Below are 16,541 nucleotides of genomic sequence, written 5' to 3' on the forward strand. Positions count from 1 at the left end.
GCAGGGTCTTCTGTTGTACTACAAAAGTAACAAAATTTATTTTATTTATTAGCAAAATTCTAATTATTAGCTTGGTTTTGAATATTTTTTGAGAAATATGAATTTTTCCTTTTTTTGCTATATGAAAAAATATGTTTTTTTAACACTTGAAAGCAAAAATTGGGAATTTTCATTATTATACAGGGCGGTCAGAAATGACTATGAAATTAGTTTTTCCAATTAAAAAAACTCTTTTTTTGATGGAAAATACTGTAGTTAGCATTTTTATTGAATTAGGGATTTAATTATGTATCAGTAGCCTGTAAAGGATTCATTGAAAAAGAAATGACAATTTGTCTAAGTAAAATTTCAACCTAAGAATATTGAAGTAAGAAATCCATGAAGAAAGAATTAATTGAAATCGTTTGCCGAGCCAATGTCAGGTGATGAATTCATATTTTTGCTCCTGTTTTGTTCATGTGTGTAGAAATTTTTTAGAACCTGTATGAAAAAAATTTGCAAGTTTTTTGTCGGCCCTAGCCGAAACATTTACTTGACTTCTTAAATTTAAAATAAGATCCCAAGTTATTGTTTCTAGATCAAGTAAAAAGGTACCATAATTAAATTTAGAGAAGTCTCTGTAAGTTTTAAATATATCTAGGTACTTGTCTGGGTGTAGAAATGCTAATTACAAATTTAACGAGTGTATCCTCCTAAATACTTTCGATACAAAGCATTCTGTTGTTAGTAACGGACTAAGGAGAAGAGCATATGATCAATCAAGAGAGATACTAGTGCTAGCTGAAATTCTGGTGACCGCCCAACTTTCTACTTCTTAAAACTTCATGCAGTTGTTTTTGTAAAAGTGTCTTTAAAGTAACGGTCAATCTGAATAAGGAACTCTTCCGATACCTCTTTTTTGCTGCCGATAGTTGGTGCTTTTTTAGGTAAATTAGCGTGACAGCTAACATTATCATACACTATTACTCTTCCTGGTGGGATATTTGGAAGAAGAGAACTTTTTGCCCAATCTTCAAAAAATTGATAGTCTAATGAAAACTCTTTAATATTTCCATTATCAAAATCGTCCATTTTGCACACTTAAATTTTGCGCCTTTTAATTTCTGTTGTAATGATCCAAATAATATATATCGCATACACTTCCCTGCTAATATACTGTGCATCACCATTCCTAAACACTTTGATGGTGATGATGATTATTATCACAGTTAACTCCACTATCCTCCCAACTTTTATGTCCTCCGATATTTTTAGAAGATCTGCATCTGGATTTTTTTATTTGCTCTGTTAAAGTTCCAAGGATATTATAATAAACGTTGACTCATATCTTTTCTTTTCAAACGCTAAGCGAAAATGACTTTAAAAAGTCTAAACTACTAAAATAAAATTTCCCGCATGTACTGATTAAATTGGCTTTTTATTAGCTTATTTTTAGGTGAATATTTATCGTGTGTTATTATATATATATATACTATACTATATACTGTTATCTACTAAATAAATAACGAAAGGTTTTTATTAAACAATTCAATTACTATGAGTTTCAAAATGTTTTCAATCATCTGGAAAATGCAGATAAACAATTTTGTTTAACATACCTAATAATCGTTGTTGACTGGCATATTGATAAAATTGCTGATATTATCTATAAAATCCGAAAATTGGTTATTCTTAATTGCTTCCGGAACCTCCCAAATCAAATTTGAATTCCCTATGAACTAACGAACCTTGATTGGAAATTAATGTGTTGAAAATTTTTATTTTATGTTTTCACGTACAATGGAATTTCGTTAAAATGAAAAAATTATGTTTCGTATCAACGAGCGCGATATTTCTAAAATAAAAAAAATTTGAAATAATATGGGGATAAACATGTTATAAAGGATTTAGGTATAGGACAGAATTTAACCATTACTGAATTATCGTGAGCGCTTGCGTTAATGCTAATAACTTTTACCTTAATTCCCTAAAAAAATGTTTTAAAAGATTTCATCATATCCAACTGCCATGTACAGACCTTTAGCTTCTCATATGTTATGTAAAGTTTGTTGGAATGTTACAATGTTAAGTTTGTTGGATATGGTACAATTTCGACTGATTCTGGTTAAGTAAAGGGCTATAAGATGTATAGCAGGTGTTTTCAAATTTCCTTGTTCTAAAACCTATTTTAAAAATTTTTATGTTTAAACCATTGCTTAGCTTGTATGTGTTTGAAATGCGTGTATATGTGTTTCAATATAAATCAGGTTTAATGTTGAATATTAATTTTCCCTCAGTGAATACGAGAACTAAAGGTGACTTTAGAGTTCCTTATCGACAATATTATGTGCGGTTTTTTAACTTTTTGCCCATAATTTATGTGCATTCAAAAAAATTGAATGTACTCGGTAGAGCTGTCTTTTTCCTTACTTGTTTATAGATTACGGTAGTGTTGGATAAGTAGGTTAGGAGCTGCTTTATTTATTTACTTTTTAACATTGTATTTGTAGATTTGGTAAATAAAAATTATTACAGCTATTATATTGTTATTATTATTATTATTATTATTATTATTATTATTATTATAAGAGCTCTTATTTGAAAAACAAAAATTCTGGTTGACGCTGTATGCTATTGTTTAATTTTTTTATATCCTATTTCTTATCCAGCCATTTTAACCATGCGTCTTAAATAGAATAGTTGCGTAGTTTCATCGAGAGATTATTTAATTTTTAATTTTTCATGTATACATAAAAATATATATAATAAATAGAGCACTCGGTATATTATGACTATTTAACACGTCTTGAGCTTTGTGTCAAAAAGTAATAATAAATAAAATATAATAAATTTAATTTTCTATAAGAAAGCTTTGGCTATTTAATTTTGGATGGATTCCTTGTGAAATTAATTAATAGAAGGTTATTAAAAATAAAGTACACAAATTAAATTTAAATTTTTGAAAAATGCTAATGCCCTATTAAAAATTAAAGTCACTTTTTGTAAAATTTTCTATTACGCAATTTTATAGTCTGCGAAGTCACTGAAAATGTAACATTTTCCAGCAGGTGTTAAATATCAGTTGGCCCTGACGGAGAGACACGCGTGAAAATTAAACAATCAGGCACCAGAGAAAGGTCTAAACACTATCTATTTACATGGCAGTTTGACACTGTTATTGATTTATCATTTGTTTTAATTAATCTAATGGATCTACATATTGGGCATATTTAAGTATTGCAACAAGTTAAAACATTCATAAGATTGAAAGTAATTTAAAAATTCATAAAGCTTTCTGTCTTCAGTGTTATTTTCCCTATTAGTCTACGATAGTTCGCAGAAATTTTTGTTTAAAGCAGTGTTTGGTAGTGTACTGCAATATTTTTTATTTAGATCGACTGATTAAATAAACAACAGCAATACCAGTTTGTTTTGTTTTTTATAACTTTACCACATCTTCTTGACATGGAGTTGATCTCTCTAAAACACAGTGGTAGATTAAAACGCGGGTTTATAGGTGCCCCAACGCGCCTCATTCCATCAAAATTGAAAACATTGTAACGGGTATCGTCATCGAAAAGTACCTTTCTACAGTCATCCAGTCTCCAGTTGATATACATCGGTGCGAATGCAAGCCTAGCACATCCATTCTGGTCGGTCTCCTTGTGTATAACGATGCACCAACTAACGATAAACATAAGAGAATATTAGAGAAAATATCCACAAAGAGGAACTCGACATTTTTTAAAGAATTCAACGCGATTTGACGGAGCGTGTGGCAACTGTTATAAGTATACAAAGTTCCAAAAGTTAACATCCTTATTATATCATTACAATAGGAAAATGTTAAGCTGTTAATTATTTCGGAAAAATTAAATTTAGGAGTAGACAACCTTATAATGGTCACGTTATTTATTAATTCTAAATCGGGAAAAATAAAAAAAGGGGAGCATAATAATAGTAACAATAAAAATAATAATTTTATTTTCCATACAGGCAAATTTTTTAACAATTTGCATAGGAATTGTCGAGAAAAAATTTTACAATGACAAGTACAGAGACATTAAAAGTCATAAAAAAGTTGTTGGTTAGGATACCAAACAAAAATATACCAAAAATTGCCTATTGTGAACACAATGAAAACATTTTATCATTTAGTAGTTTAAAAATTGTTTTATATTTTATTGAAGAATATTAGAGCAAATTATATGGTGAGCGTATTATAATATAAATCTTGTTTTGTGCATTTTAAAAGAACACTGATAGATTTTATGCAATTTTAGCAACAAAATTAAGCGCTCTAATTTTGATAATGTTTTATATTATATTATACGTTGTTTTATATTTTATTATGAATACATTTTTTCCTTAAAATTATTGTTTTGTTACGATTTCAATAGATCATTAATACATATAAGAATCCTTTCTCTATATAAATCTCCAATTAATAATGAAGCCATATTTTCCAATTTAGTTTCATATGTTCCCAATACAACTGCACAATGGCGTCTATGTGTGAAATAAGAGTTCGTTATTTAAACATGGCGATTGATAATACAAGTATTTTATCCAAAATAAATGCGTTAAACAATGTTTCATTGTAAATTGAAACGATATTTGATAAAACTGTTGTATAACGAATAATATTAAGGCATTATACAACTAATTTTGACAGAGTAATAATATTTTGAGATTCTTAAAAGTAGAGAATGCCAGATGTATTTTGATAAGAATTTAAACCTTCATAACAGCTGATAATTATTTAATAGCAATTAATGTATTAGAAATTCGACCTGAGCCGAGACCACCTATCGACTACATATTTTAAAAAATGGGTTTTAACATTTACAAATAATTAAGCGCTACTTTTGGCATTGCTAAAGCGCAGGGTAGGTGAATGTGGACGTATGTATGTATGGAAATATATAATATCCATTTCCATGGCTTGTGATATGAGATATCTTCTATAATTTCCTCGTAAAACAATAAACTAAAAATCAAATTCGACAAGACTAAGGGTTTTACAATTTTTGTAAACTTCCATCATCATATATGTATAGCACAGATACTAGAGCACATTTGTTCTTCATAGTAATTATTATTAGTTGTTCCAAAAATTCAACAATTTTGTAAATACCTTGTTGTTTGAGTCAATATAATGCAATGTGTAGGAAATTATCGTGACAAATTCCGTTCCTTCAAACCACCCTTTATACACGTAAAATAAATGTGTAAACCATAAAATATGTAATATTTTCTTCCTACTATACAATTTTTAGGTCAACGTGAAAACCATGTTTGAAAAAGTTCAAGAAGGTGTACCACGCGTCCTCTACAGGCGGTAGTGGGATAAAATATCTGAGATCATGTGATATCATTGCATCATTCGGTTGTTTAACGTGGTTGGAAAAAAATTGCATACATGCTAGCAGTCGTATTGCCGTTTTCAATATTGAAAGAATTTTCTTCAGATTCCAGATTTTGGACATCCACGCCAATACTATTATTGTGTGTGTGATTGAAGGAATGATGTTTTGAAGCTTTGTAGTATCAGGCCCACTTCCATTAAAGGTAGAAGCTCTGGACTACTTGCAAGAACTTGCTTTCTCGCAAGCACTTTCAAGATTGCCACTACGTTTATTAATTTTTTTCCACTGAGAGTTCATTAGAAGAGTTGTTTCTTAAACTGAATTTGGCAATCAATAAATTTAAATATCTTAGTGCAAATATAACGCTGATCTTAGAACGCATTTATTTTAAGTTAAGTGTTTTATAATGCAGAGCATTCCAATGACACGCAAGATAAGCTAAAAAAACAATCCCAGCAAAAGGCGTAACAAAAATAACCAGCACTTAAAAGAACGCTATCCGACTGTTATAGGACATATCATTACTTTAAGAATTCCATTTTGCTAGTTGGGTAATAGTAGCGGCGTTTAGTTTCAACTCGATATTACTTGTTTCTTTTTTCTATTTGTTAATTCGTCACTTGCCACGTCGACCGGCTCGAATTATGGCTTTCGAAAATTTTGCTTTGATAATATTGTTGCTTTTTGTATTAAGGAATTATGGAATCCATTCAAAATTCAACAATTAAGGCTCCCTTATACGAAAACTTGTTTACTATTTTATGGCCGAAAACCAAACCCAGAATTTCTTGGGGAATTCATAAATGCATATACAGAGTGTTGTATTTAAAATAAAAAAATTAGTATTTCAATTTAACTTATTTATATCCTCGGTAATTTAACTTAAGGGGGGTAAACTAGACGAGTAGATGTAAATTTGGGCACTAAATGTTTAATGTTTAATTCAATAAATAATAAATCAAAACAGGATTTGTTACGGTGACGAAGTAAATAAATAAACTGCCCTAACGAGACAGCGGCAACAGTCAGCCATGCGGCAAACGGACGAATATCCTATATAAAGGCGTCCGAACTTTTCGTATTGTCCGCATATCATACGTACGAGAGTTAAAGCCGCAATATTTACAATTTGTTAAACCGCCGATCCGGAAAGTGATCGTGTCTCGCTCTGCCTCCAAGCGATCCCCCGGTTTGTATCCTCGTTTCTTTCGAATTCCGATAGAGGGCATAGGGCAATAACATTCGCGGATCCGTCGCTGCCGCCCGCGTATTCGCAATTATACGATAAAATTATGTCGCGATACACACACACACACACACACACACACACACATTTTTTTTTCAATTTAATATTATCAGTCTAACGAAATATCAAAATAGCGTTACGTATGCAGATTTTGTTGTCCAGGTTGTCAGTTTAAGATATTTCTGTGATTAACCTCTATGCTAAGGGCTCTATTCCCGAAACTCTGAACATTATTGCAGATATATTAAAATCCGAGAGTTTGGAACCAAACCTTCTCATCTTAAGTGAAAACTGCTTCTCTGGAACATATTTTTATGGTAAGGGTCAAATTTATCAATAGTTCCTCTAGAATACGCGGCCTTTATAAATCAATATCAATCAATATTTTTAACTTAACAGTTATTTTGAACAAGTAAATGCCGTGTTTTACGAAATAATGTTTTTGATTGGATTCAAATACTAAAAACCTTACCTTAAATTATAGCTAAAACTTAAAGTTAGACCGTTATTATCTCGAGTCAAGCAACAACATACAATAGAGATTCGATAGTCCGGATTGACACAACCTTGAATTATGTACAGGGTGGTCCATTTAAGAAGCACCTATAACTTTATCTTAATTAGTGCGACACTGAGAAAAAAAGTTAAATAAAAAAGTGTTTCAACTTTTTATAATATTTCTGTATACCTCTTGTGTCGGTTTTTGTTGACTCGAACCAGCTAGCGTTTGACAGTTTCAGTCAAGCTCTGAAGAAGCCAACAGGATGATTGGCGAAACGTCAACAGGTTCCACTCAGCAAAAACCGACGCAGGAGGAATCCAGAAGTTTTAAAAAAAGTATTACAGTAGCCTGTGGATGTTTCAACGTATGTATAGATTTTATTTGTAGTATTTTTATTATAATATTGTAGTATTATTAATATTTCGTTTAATTTTTTTGCGGAAAAACAAGTCTTTGGAAAAATGTGTTTTTTACACTTGAAAACTAAAATTGGAAATTTTTGAGTATGGATCCACGGACGTGGTTAATTGTTAGTGCTCTGACCTATCTTCGGCGAAAATATATTATTCAAATGACATTAACAAAAATGTTTTTTCTAATTAAAAAAATCAATTTTTCTTCATTTCTCTAAATTTCAAGAGTAAAATATATTTCCTTTAATATCTTTAATACCACTTTGGATATAAAGGAGTGCAAAGGGGCACTGAGGAAAGTGCCGAGGCGAGGAATGTCACGTTGTTCTGGGTCCTGGGTCACACCAGGATCTGGGGCAATGAGGCAGCGGACGCCTTAGCCAATGAGGGCTCCTCGCACAGGCATATCGAACCAGAGAGCTGCTTGGACTGACCAGAAGAGAGTGTAGAGCACTATCAGGGGCCAACACAGGACATTGCAGGCTTAGGAGGCATCTTTGCTTGCTAGGCATTGGAGAGAAGGGGGGGGAGACCCCGTATCATCTGCTCATCGAGTGCCTTGCTTTGTTTGACATGGGCAAGATTTGGAGACTTTGGAACGGCCCTGATCGATCCGGACTCAGTGCACGGTATTGGGCTAAAGGAGTTGCTGACCTTCTATAGGAAGGGCGGCATTCTGGACACCCTCTAGCGCGGTCTGAGGACCCAACGGGCCCATCTGTTGGCCAAAGTGCTTAGACGCCCGCGGGAGGCGCCCCCTTTAATACCAATACCAATACCACTTTAGATTTTAGTGAAATCTGGCACACATGGACTATGTATCAAGGCGCAGGAATTATTTAGCGTGGCGGCAAAAAGTTTAAGAAAGGAATAAAATCATAGTAAGGGTTTTCCTTTCATTACCTTGCACATCAGCTAAAGCACCCGACTCTAAGTAGTGCTCAAGTCGTTGTGCTACTATAAAACAAGGGCACTTTAAAGATTTTCGTGCTTGTTGTGTACTGTCTAGACCGTGACAACTATACGTCCAATCTAATTTGCTCTCGATGATAAGGTAAGGTATTTAGGTAGCCCAATAATATGTCCGAAGTCTGCCTTGCCCTTATAGTATCAATACGAGTAATGATGGTGTTCGTCTTGAGCACCATAAGGCAAATGCACACCGACGAAACACAGAATTTGAGGACGCTTTGTCAAAATTGCCTAATGCCAATATGTGAACGCTTTGGATTTCTTCATCAGAATTCCCACTTTCGTTGATCCAGCTAGGCTAGGTATTTAAAATGGTTAACTCTATCAAGAGCGTCTAACATCCAATAGAAGTTGCGATTGTTCCACATGTATTGTTCCTGCTCTCATATATTTTGCTAACGTTTATCTCAAAGCCTCTTGTTTTATTTGTCTCTTCTATTCTGTTGATAGGTACTTGTTATGTACACTAGACTTAATCTTAATCTTAAGGTCGCACTTCTTTGACACGAAGACTTTGTTTATTAGTTATTTCAAATCGATTGATGGAGATATGAAAAACATTATTTAAATTTGTAATTCCAATATTTCTGAGAAGCTTGACAATAATCGCAAAAAGACTTGTATTCTGTCATATTATTTTAATTTTATAGCAAAATGATTGGAAAAGTTTCGAAAAGCAACCGCAAAGCTTTCAACTCTCTATAATTCAAATGAAAAACAACACACACACACACACACACACGTTAGATATTTATCCTCCAGGCATATCTAGTTTCGCTTGTCTTTTGAACTGTCACCACCGTTTGCAAAAAAAAACGCTTTGATTCGACACGTTACAAGCAGTCAGGTTTTGCCATAGAATGAAAGTGGACAAAGTGAAACTGCACGTTTTTTAGAATGCGTATGCGATGATTAATATTCCGAATTATTCCAATTCCTTGTGCGGATTCTGTGTATGTATCACTAAGCAATAAAACTCGCTCTTTATTTTCGATTCATCTGGCTATATCTCTAAATCGCTAAATTCGCGAGAAATCCTCAACATATTTTTATTTGCCTTTGAAATTGGACTGGATTGGAAACAAACTTGGCTACTAATCCTACATTTTGTTTTTTTTGGTAACCTTCATATCTCTAAAAACAAAAAAGTTATATTTGCCAATAAAAATTTTGCTGCGGAAAATGAGATGTACTAAATGCTAATATGGCTGCGTCTTGGTCTAACTTTGTTCCGAGTAGAGAATCAAACTAATCAGACCTGACTGACTTCTATAAATGTATTGGTAGTGATGTAACTTAAGTGCCTAAGGACATGTCTAACGTTTCACTCAACATGATATGCTGTAGTTATCAAACAATACCTTTGATATATACCAATTGTTAACCATTGATCTTTGGTGACGGTTTTACTGGTAAAATGAAAGAAATAAAAAAATAACAGATGGACCATTGCTACTATGTGTCTTGGTCTGACTTTGTTCCTACTACAACATCAAACTAATCAGAAGCGACTGACTATTGACTTGGTCTCTAAATTTGTTCTATTTTAATGTCCCAGCATCTCTCTGTTCGATAGTTCTGTTTTTTCTTTTGATACTGTAAAAATCGTGTTCCTACCAAATGCTCCTACAGGTATGTCTACTGTGTGTACTATTGCCAATTGATCTTTGGTTCATTGGCAACATTAAAAGAGAATGGTAGTTCTGTGTATATATCATTCTAGAATGAATCTTGCTCCTTGAATACGATATTCCAAGATGTCTTTGTTCGATTCTTCTGTTGCTGTTTTTACTTGATTATCTTGTTGCGGGAAACCAGATGAACCCAAAACTACTACTTCAGTTTTGTTCCTACTCCAAAATCAAACTAATCAGAGCTACTGTCCATGCCGTTTTTTCTGACTCTAGTTTCACTCTGCATCCTTACTCATAGCCACTGGTAACAATTGATTTTTGGTAAGAGAATGATTTTATTGGTACAATTAAAAGAAAATTGTAGTTCTGATTCTGTATATATATACACACACACAATTCATTGCATACGAAAGTTCCGTAATCTCACTGCTCGATTTCTGTGTTGCATATATTATGTAAATAATTTTGTTGCCGAAAATTGTATTTCGCAAATGATACTGTGGGTGTGCTTTAGATTACAGCTTTGTTCCTACTCCAAAACCAATGTAATCAAACTGACTGACCACTATCCATGTGACTGTGCCTGACTCTAATTATATTCTCATTTTGGTTTTGGAAAGTTCTGAAAAATTTGACGGAACATAACATGCTATAGTTATCAAAAAGTTCCTTTGCTGCGTACCAACTGTTGGTGATGGTTTAATTGGTAAAATACAAAGAAAATTGTAGTGCTCGGTGTGAGTGATATGTGATATCCCTGCACGTGGCTCTGTGATTCCTCTATTATTATTTGTGATTTATTTTTGAGTAAACTGATTTTTATATTATATGAGCGCAATTACGAAATTGCCAACAAACGTAAGGGACTTAAAATGTCCAACTACACAAAACTCGTCCCACTAAGTACGAAGTATAGAAAAAGAGTGTACGATTTATTCTCTCTTATTAGAGATTAACCAAAAGCAACAGCTCAGGGATATGGCAAAAGGACCTAAGGAAACCAAGCCGTAACCAAAATTGTTCCCAACACTTCGACGACTTCTCGGTAAGTGGGGGAGTATCGTGACCTAAAAAGTTCCCCCCTGAACCACGACACCAGATCCCGCCAAAGGGCAAATCCGCACGGGAGATATCGGCAACCCCGTAAACACGAGGCAGAGAGCGGCGGAAACCTTGACGGTCAGCGTAAAATCCACAAGAGAAGAGAGGAGGACGGATTAACAAGAGCGACGAGGAAGTGAGAACAAAAGGATACGGACACGAGACACGGTAACGTGTAGAACACGGACCGATCGAAACAGACTCTCCAGAGCGAGAAAAGAATAAAAGGACGTTAACACCCGTCTTTCTTTTTCTCTTTCTGCTCGTCCGCCGGTCCGCTTTGTTCAGGCCTCGCTGCGAGCGAACGATAAAGGGCTACGTACATCGAGGGCATTGCGGAGCCTTTGTTAAACGAAAAGGGAAAAAAGTGATTCAAAAAAATAGTGCGATGGTTAGGACTGTAGGATAGCAAAAAGACATTAACGCGTGCGCTCGCGAAATATGTTCTATCCCACTTCTGAGTGGTTGTTAATGATTCATAGTTTCAGCGCGTCCATATATCATATGATGCTCGTCGAGATCCTGTGGAGTTTTGGCTGCGGAGGATTTATGAGGAATGTCACTACCCCAGTTGAGGGAACTAGTTTCTTTTCCTTTGTGTCAAATAATTGCTTGTCCCTTGGAATGATATGAAAATGATATGAGTTAACAATGACGAAATGAAATAATAAATTTTATCCCACTTCTGAGTGGTCGTTAATAATACATTGTTCCAGCGATGGGTCCAAACTAAAACTCGCTTCCGTATATCGTATCGATAACACGATAGTCCCAAAACCCATTGGTGCTCATCGAGAACTTGTGGAGTTTTGACTGCGGCGAATTTATGGGGAATGTCACTACACCAGTTGAAGGAACTAGTTTCTGCTGTCCTTGTATCAAATTATTAGTTGTCTATTGGAATGATAGGAAAATGAAATGATTGAAAAATGATGATCTGAAATAATAAATTTTATCCTACTTCTAAGTGGGCGTTAATGATACATATTTCCAGCGATTGTTCCAAGCTAAAACTTGCTTTCATACATCATAGCGATCACACCATAACTCCCAAAACCCATTGATGCTCATCGAGATCTTGTAAAGTTTTGAATGCGGCGGATTTATAAGGAATGTCACTACTCCAGGTGAAGGAACTAATTTCTCTTCTTTATTTCAAATGATTGTCGTCCATTTTCTTCACTACTTTCTCGTCTTCTCATATTCTAATGCCCTGATAAATATTTGACAATTCACAAACACTTGGCTGTTAACAGATTTATATCACTGATGGAAAGTTCTAATCTAATATTCTAATATTTTTTGTTGTCATTTAGGTTTTTTCAATCGTGGTAGATATGTAGTCAAGTTGGATGGCATTATTTCCACTTTAACTCGATGCTAATATGTTGGCAGTGCTAAGTGCTAAGCATCGCCGCAGCTTTCAAAGGATTAACACGTACACGTCCAAAAGCTGCAATTTGGAATGATCACTGTGAAACGCTTGACTTGACTACTGAAAATTTTTAAAACGGGATGTATTTTTCAAAAATTTGCAATGCTGAAGTTTTTATGCGGCAAAAGCCAATCACTTATTTTAATACGACCATTTGATGTTAAGTGTGGAAAATGGCAATTTTATGATTGACTGATGCTTTTAATTTCAGTTGGACGTCTGTGGAGCGAGCTTTTACAACTTGGGCAACATTTCCAGTTGTGATTGAAGCAGTGGTGAAGGCACCCAATCGAGGAGACGTATAAGAAAAAAACACTTACTAAACTTGAACATATGTTGCGTAATCAACCACTGTCTTAAATGAATTACATCTGTGCAATATTTTGATAAATCCCAGTCAACGCTTTCTAGAGTTGTAACCAACTATACTAAAAATATTTGCAACCTCATTTCGTTCAAAGGGTGGAAAATGAAGAAGATGATGATGATGATATGACGTTGCCAAGTAAGTAAGTAATTTCACTTTCAATAAAACCTCTTTATTAAAAATAAAGGCTAAAGTAAAGCTGTCAAACTTCAATTAAGATTTAGACGACGCCAGAATGCATAATAAACTCTTATCACTTTAAGATCGAAGAGTAGAAGATCGAAGAAGATATCCTTTTTTTACATAGAATTTTAAATGGACTCGTCTGAGACAGCGGCAACAAATAAATTCCACAGTTTAGAATCATGCCTTTATTTATTATTCATTTTAGAAACTCCAATAACTCACTGTATAGGCTTGGATTTACTTGCGATCTCACATAATTCCTTAAAGAAGACACTGACCGTTAGACTATTGGATCAATATTCGTTATCTGATTCGTCATCTTCTCTTGCTTTTACCTATATAAAGTATATGACATACTAAATAAATAAATTAGAACCTTTTCTTTTCTCTTTATTTTTTCTTTTGCCTTCTCAATGATAAGATTGGCGAATTTGGTACGCTTTTCAATCGGAAATGTTGAAATTGTTTACTTTTCTTTTCTATGCCGAACGCAACTCATCGCAGTCATTCATTTTCTTTTCCCCCTTCATATTTTGGTTTGTAATGTTATTGTTATTAACTGAACTTTGCATTTGATTCTTAAGAGGGCACTTTTGTGACTTTAACCGGTTTGTGTCTCAAAGAGCTCGTTCTGAAAAATTCGACAATCTTCTTTCTAGAGTGTCCATTCTTGTAATGCTCTCACAGCAATCTTTCAGAATGCACTAAAATGTGCTAATGTAATAACTTCTAGGCGTTTCCTCAATCAAAGCAATCGAAATCTCTGCAAACGCTTGTTGTATCTTTATTGGTGAATAACTTGGTGCCTAAATAATATGATATAACTTCCTTAAGTCACATTTAGGAGTGGTAATTATATGGAATTGATTAATCCTAGGCCTGCCGCGTTTAATCGATCGTTTTCCATGAGTTCTATTTGCGTAATGCACTAAGCGAGCAACTGAACTCGGTAATTGACAGAAGTGGCGGTGTATGGACGCCTTTAAAACATGCAAACTTGTGCGCGCGGCGTGGAACGATTTGCCGTTTTGCTTCTTTCTCCGTCTGTTATAATAATATTATGGTCTGGGTCGGATTAACTTACTGGAACGTTCTTCTCCGCCCAACAAGTGCATAATCTCTGGACGATTGAAGAGAGAGAGAGAGAGAGAGAGAGAGAGATAGAGAGAAGCTTGGCGCTTGCAAAGTGGATGAATTCGAGCCGGTTTTTTCATTAAATGTACTTTTGATTCGGTATTTACGTCGTTCGTTTTCTACAGGGCGACAAAAATTACCGTAATATTTGTTTTAACCTTATAATTTCTACTAACAATGTACATGTATATACAGGAAAATATATTTAAAATAATTACATAAATAAGAGATATTTTAAATTCAATTAAAACTAATGCCAGTGGAGTTGACAACATTGCCTTAAAATGATAAGCTATTGTAAGCCCTTGGTTGAAATATGTAAATATATACACATACATGTTTGCGTTTTTTATAGGAAATCCTTTAACCAAATATAATAATCCTAAAGAATATTCTTATTTAAGGGTTATTATTATTTTATCACTTCTGTCCGAGAGTAACACATAGGAAGATTACCTTTATGTTGTTTGTTCCTGACATCAAATAACAAGCAAGAAAATGTCAGGGTTCGTATTAGGTTAACATATTATTATTATTGTTATTGTTATCATTCAATTTTTTTTTGCTCTGATATTTTGAAATATCAGGTTCTAATCAACTGGTGCGAAAAGTTCAGTTTCTCCCACAAAGTTTATGAATTTCCGGACTATATCGCAGGTTTGCAGTAAGACTGCTATTCAGGTTTCTGATGAAACTCTCAGAGAGTATACCTTCCGCCGAGATTACGAATTGTATGGTGATCACCAGATACAACTGATAAACATGTTTTCATATTTTTTCGTCTGTTCTGCTTTCATTTTCGCGATGTTGAGTTAAAGAAATTTTTCTTCGTTCTTCTGTTGTCATAGGGCAGTCCCAGAGCACCGCTGTTAGGGCGTCCAACAGGGGAGAATGTTGGTATTTATAATAAAAGGGTGGGGGCATATCAGCAGCAGTCAATTTTTAACAGCTAGATGCTGCTATATTATCTTGGCCATTTATTAGGGCGACCAAGGTATCCATTATTTCTCAACAGTTTCTTGTTCCGATGACTCGGTCTTGTATAGCAACAAGAACTCCTTCGGTATCAGGATAGAGTTGACTAGATGTAAGCCCATCTCAGAGATATTTTTCTAAACTTCTGTGTTCTTACTGTCTTGATTTAACATCGAATTCTACCTATTTGTGCTGTGGTTCCAAGCGAAGGGCTGCATTATGACGAGTTATGTATTCCGTTCGGGCATACTGAGAACACGCCGATATTATATGCATTATCGTCTCGGGTCGTTGTTTGCATGATCTACAATTATCGTCCTCCACGTTAAACGCACATATTTTCTGTAAGCAAGGGTGTTTATTACACCATCCTTAGCCCAGCCGGTTTAAGAAATAAAAATGTTAACCCTGTGCTTAGTGAACCAGTGTCAATTAACTGATAATACTGACCATGTAGCGACTTAGACTTGTGGGTGTTTAAGAAGAGTGTTTGCTCAAATTGCTTTATTACTGTTTCGTAATATTAACATTCGAGGAAACTAAACGATTTTGCGTTTTATTTCGGTTTAAAAGTAAGTCATTTGCCGCAAACCAAGATCGCGCCTTATCCTCAGCAACATTACTCCTACTTTTCACTTCGTTTAGAGAGGAACTTCCGTAGGTAATTGTGGTGTCGTCTGAAAATAGCGTAAAAGTAATAAAATGTGCAAAAGCTTTAAACATAAAGGAGGAAAGGGAGCGGACCCAAAACCGATCCTTGCGGGACACCGTGACGCCAGGGTAAAAATGAAGAGGTACTACCATCCACGCTCACTCTTCGACGGCGATCAGTTAAATACCATTCGAAAATAGGTATAATGGACTCTGACAAACCGATAGTAGATAATTTTTGCAATAACCAACTATGATTGACACCGTCGAAGGCCTTTGATATATCAAAAAGAAAGAGCAATGGACAATCACACGCACCGCTTTTATAGTTCATTTTCTCATTAGCAATAAATGATTTTTTTGGCAAGTAGTCTAAAAGTAACCCTCTCAGTATACTTACAAAAATCTTGCCAAAAATAGGACGGTAATTGTTTACATCATATGATTAAGATCACGTCAAGTGGACCCCCCATTTACCACTTGATCATAAAAATTTAATCTACACATATTTTTTATAAGTACTTATGATGGAAAATTGATCCGCGAAACGATTTTAAATTTTTGATTTTGACAGCAT

This window comes from Cylas formicarius, unplaced genomic scaffold (genome assembly GCF_029955315.1).
Source record: "Cylas formicarius isolate icCylForm1 unplaced genomic scaffold, icCylForm1.1 PGA_scaffold_5__7_contigs__length_24384050, whole genome shotgun sequence".
NCBI lineage: Eukaryota > Metazoa > Arthropoda > Insecta > Coleoptera > Brentidae > Cylas > Cylas formicarius.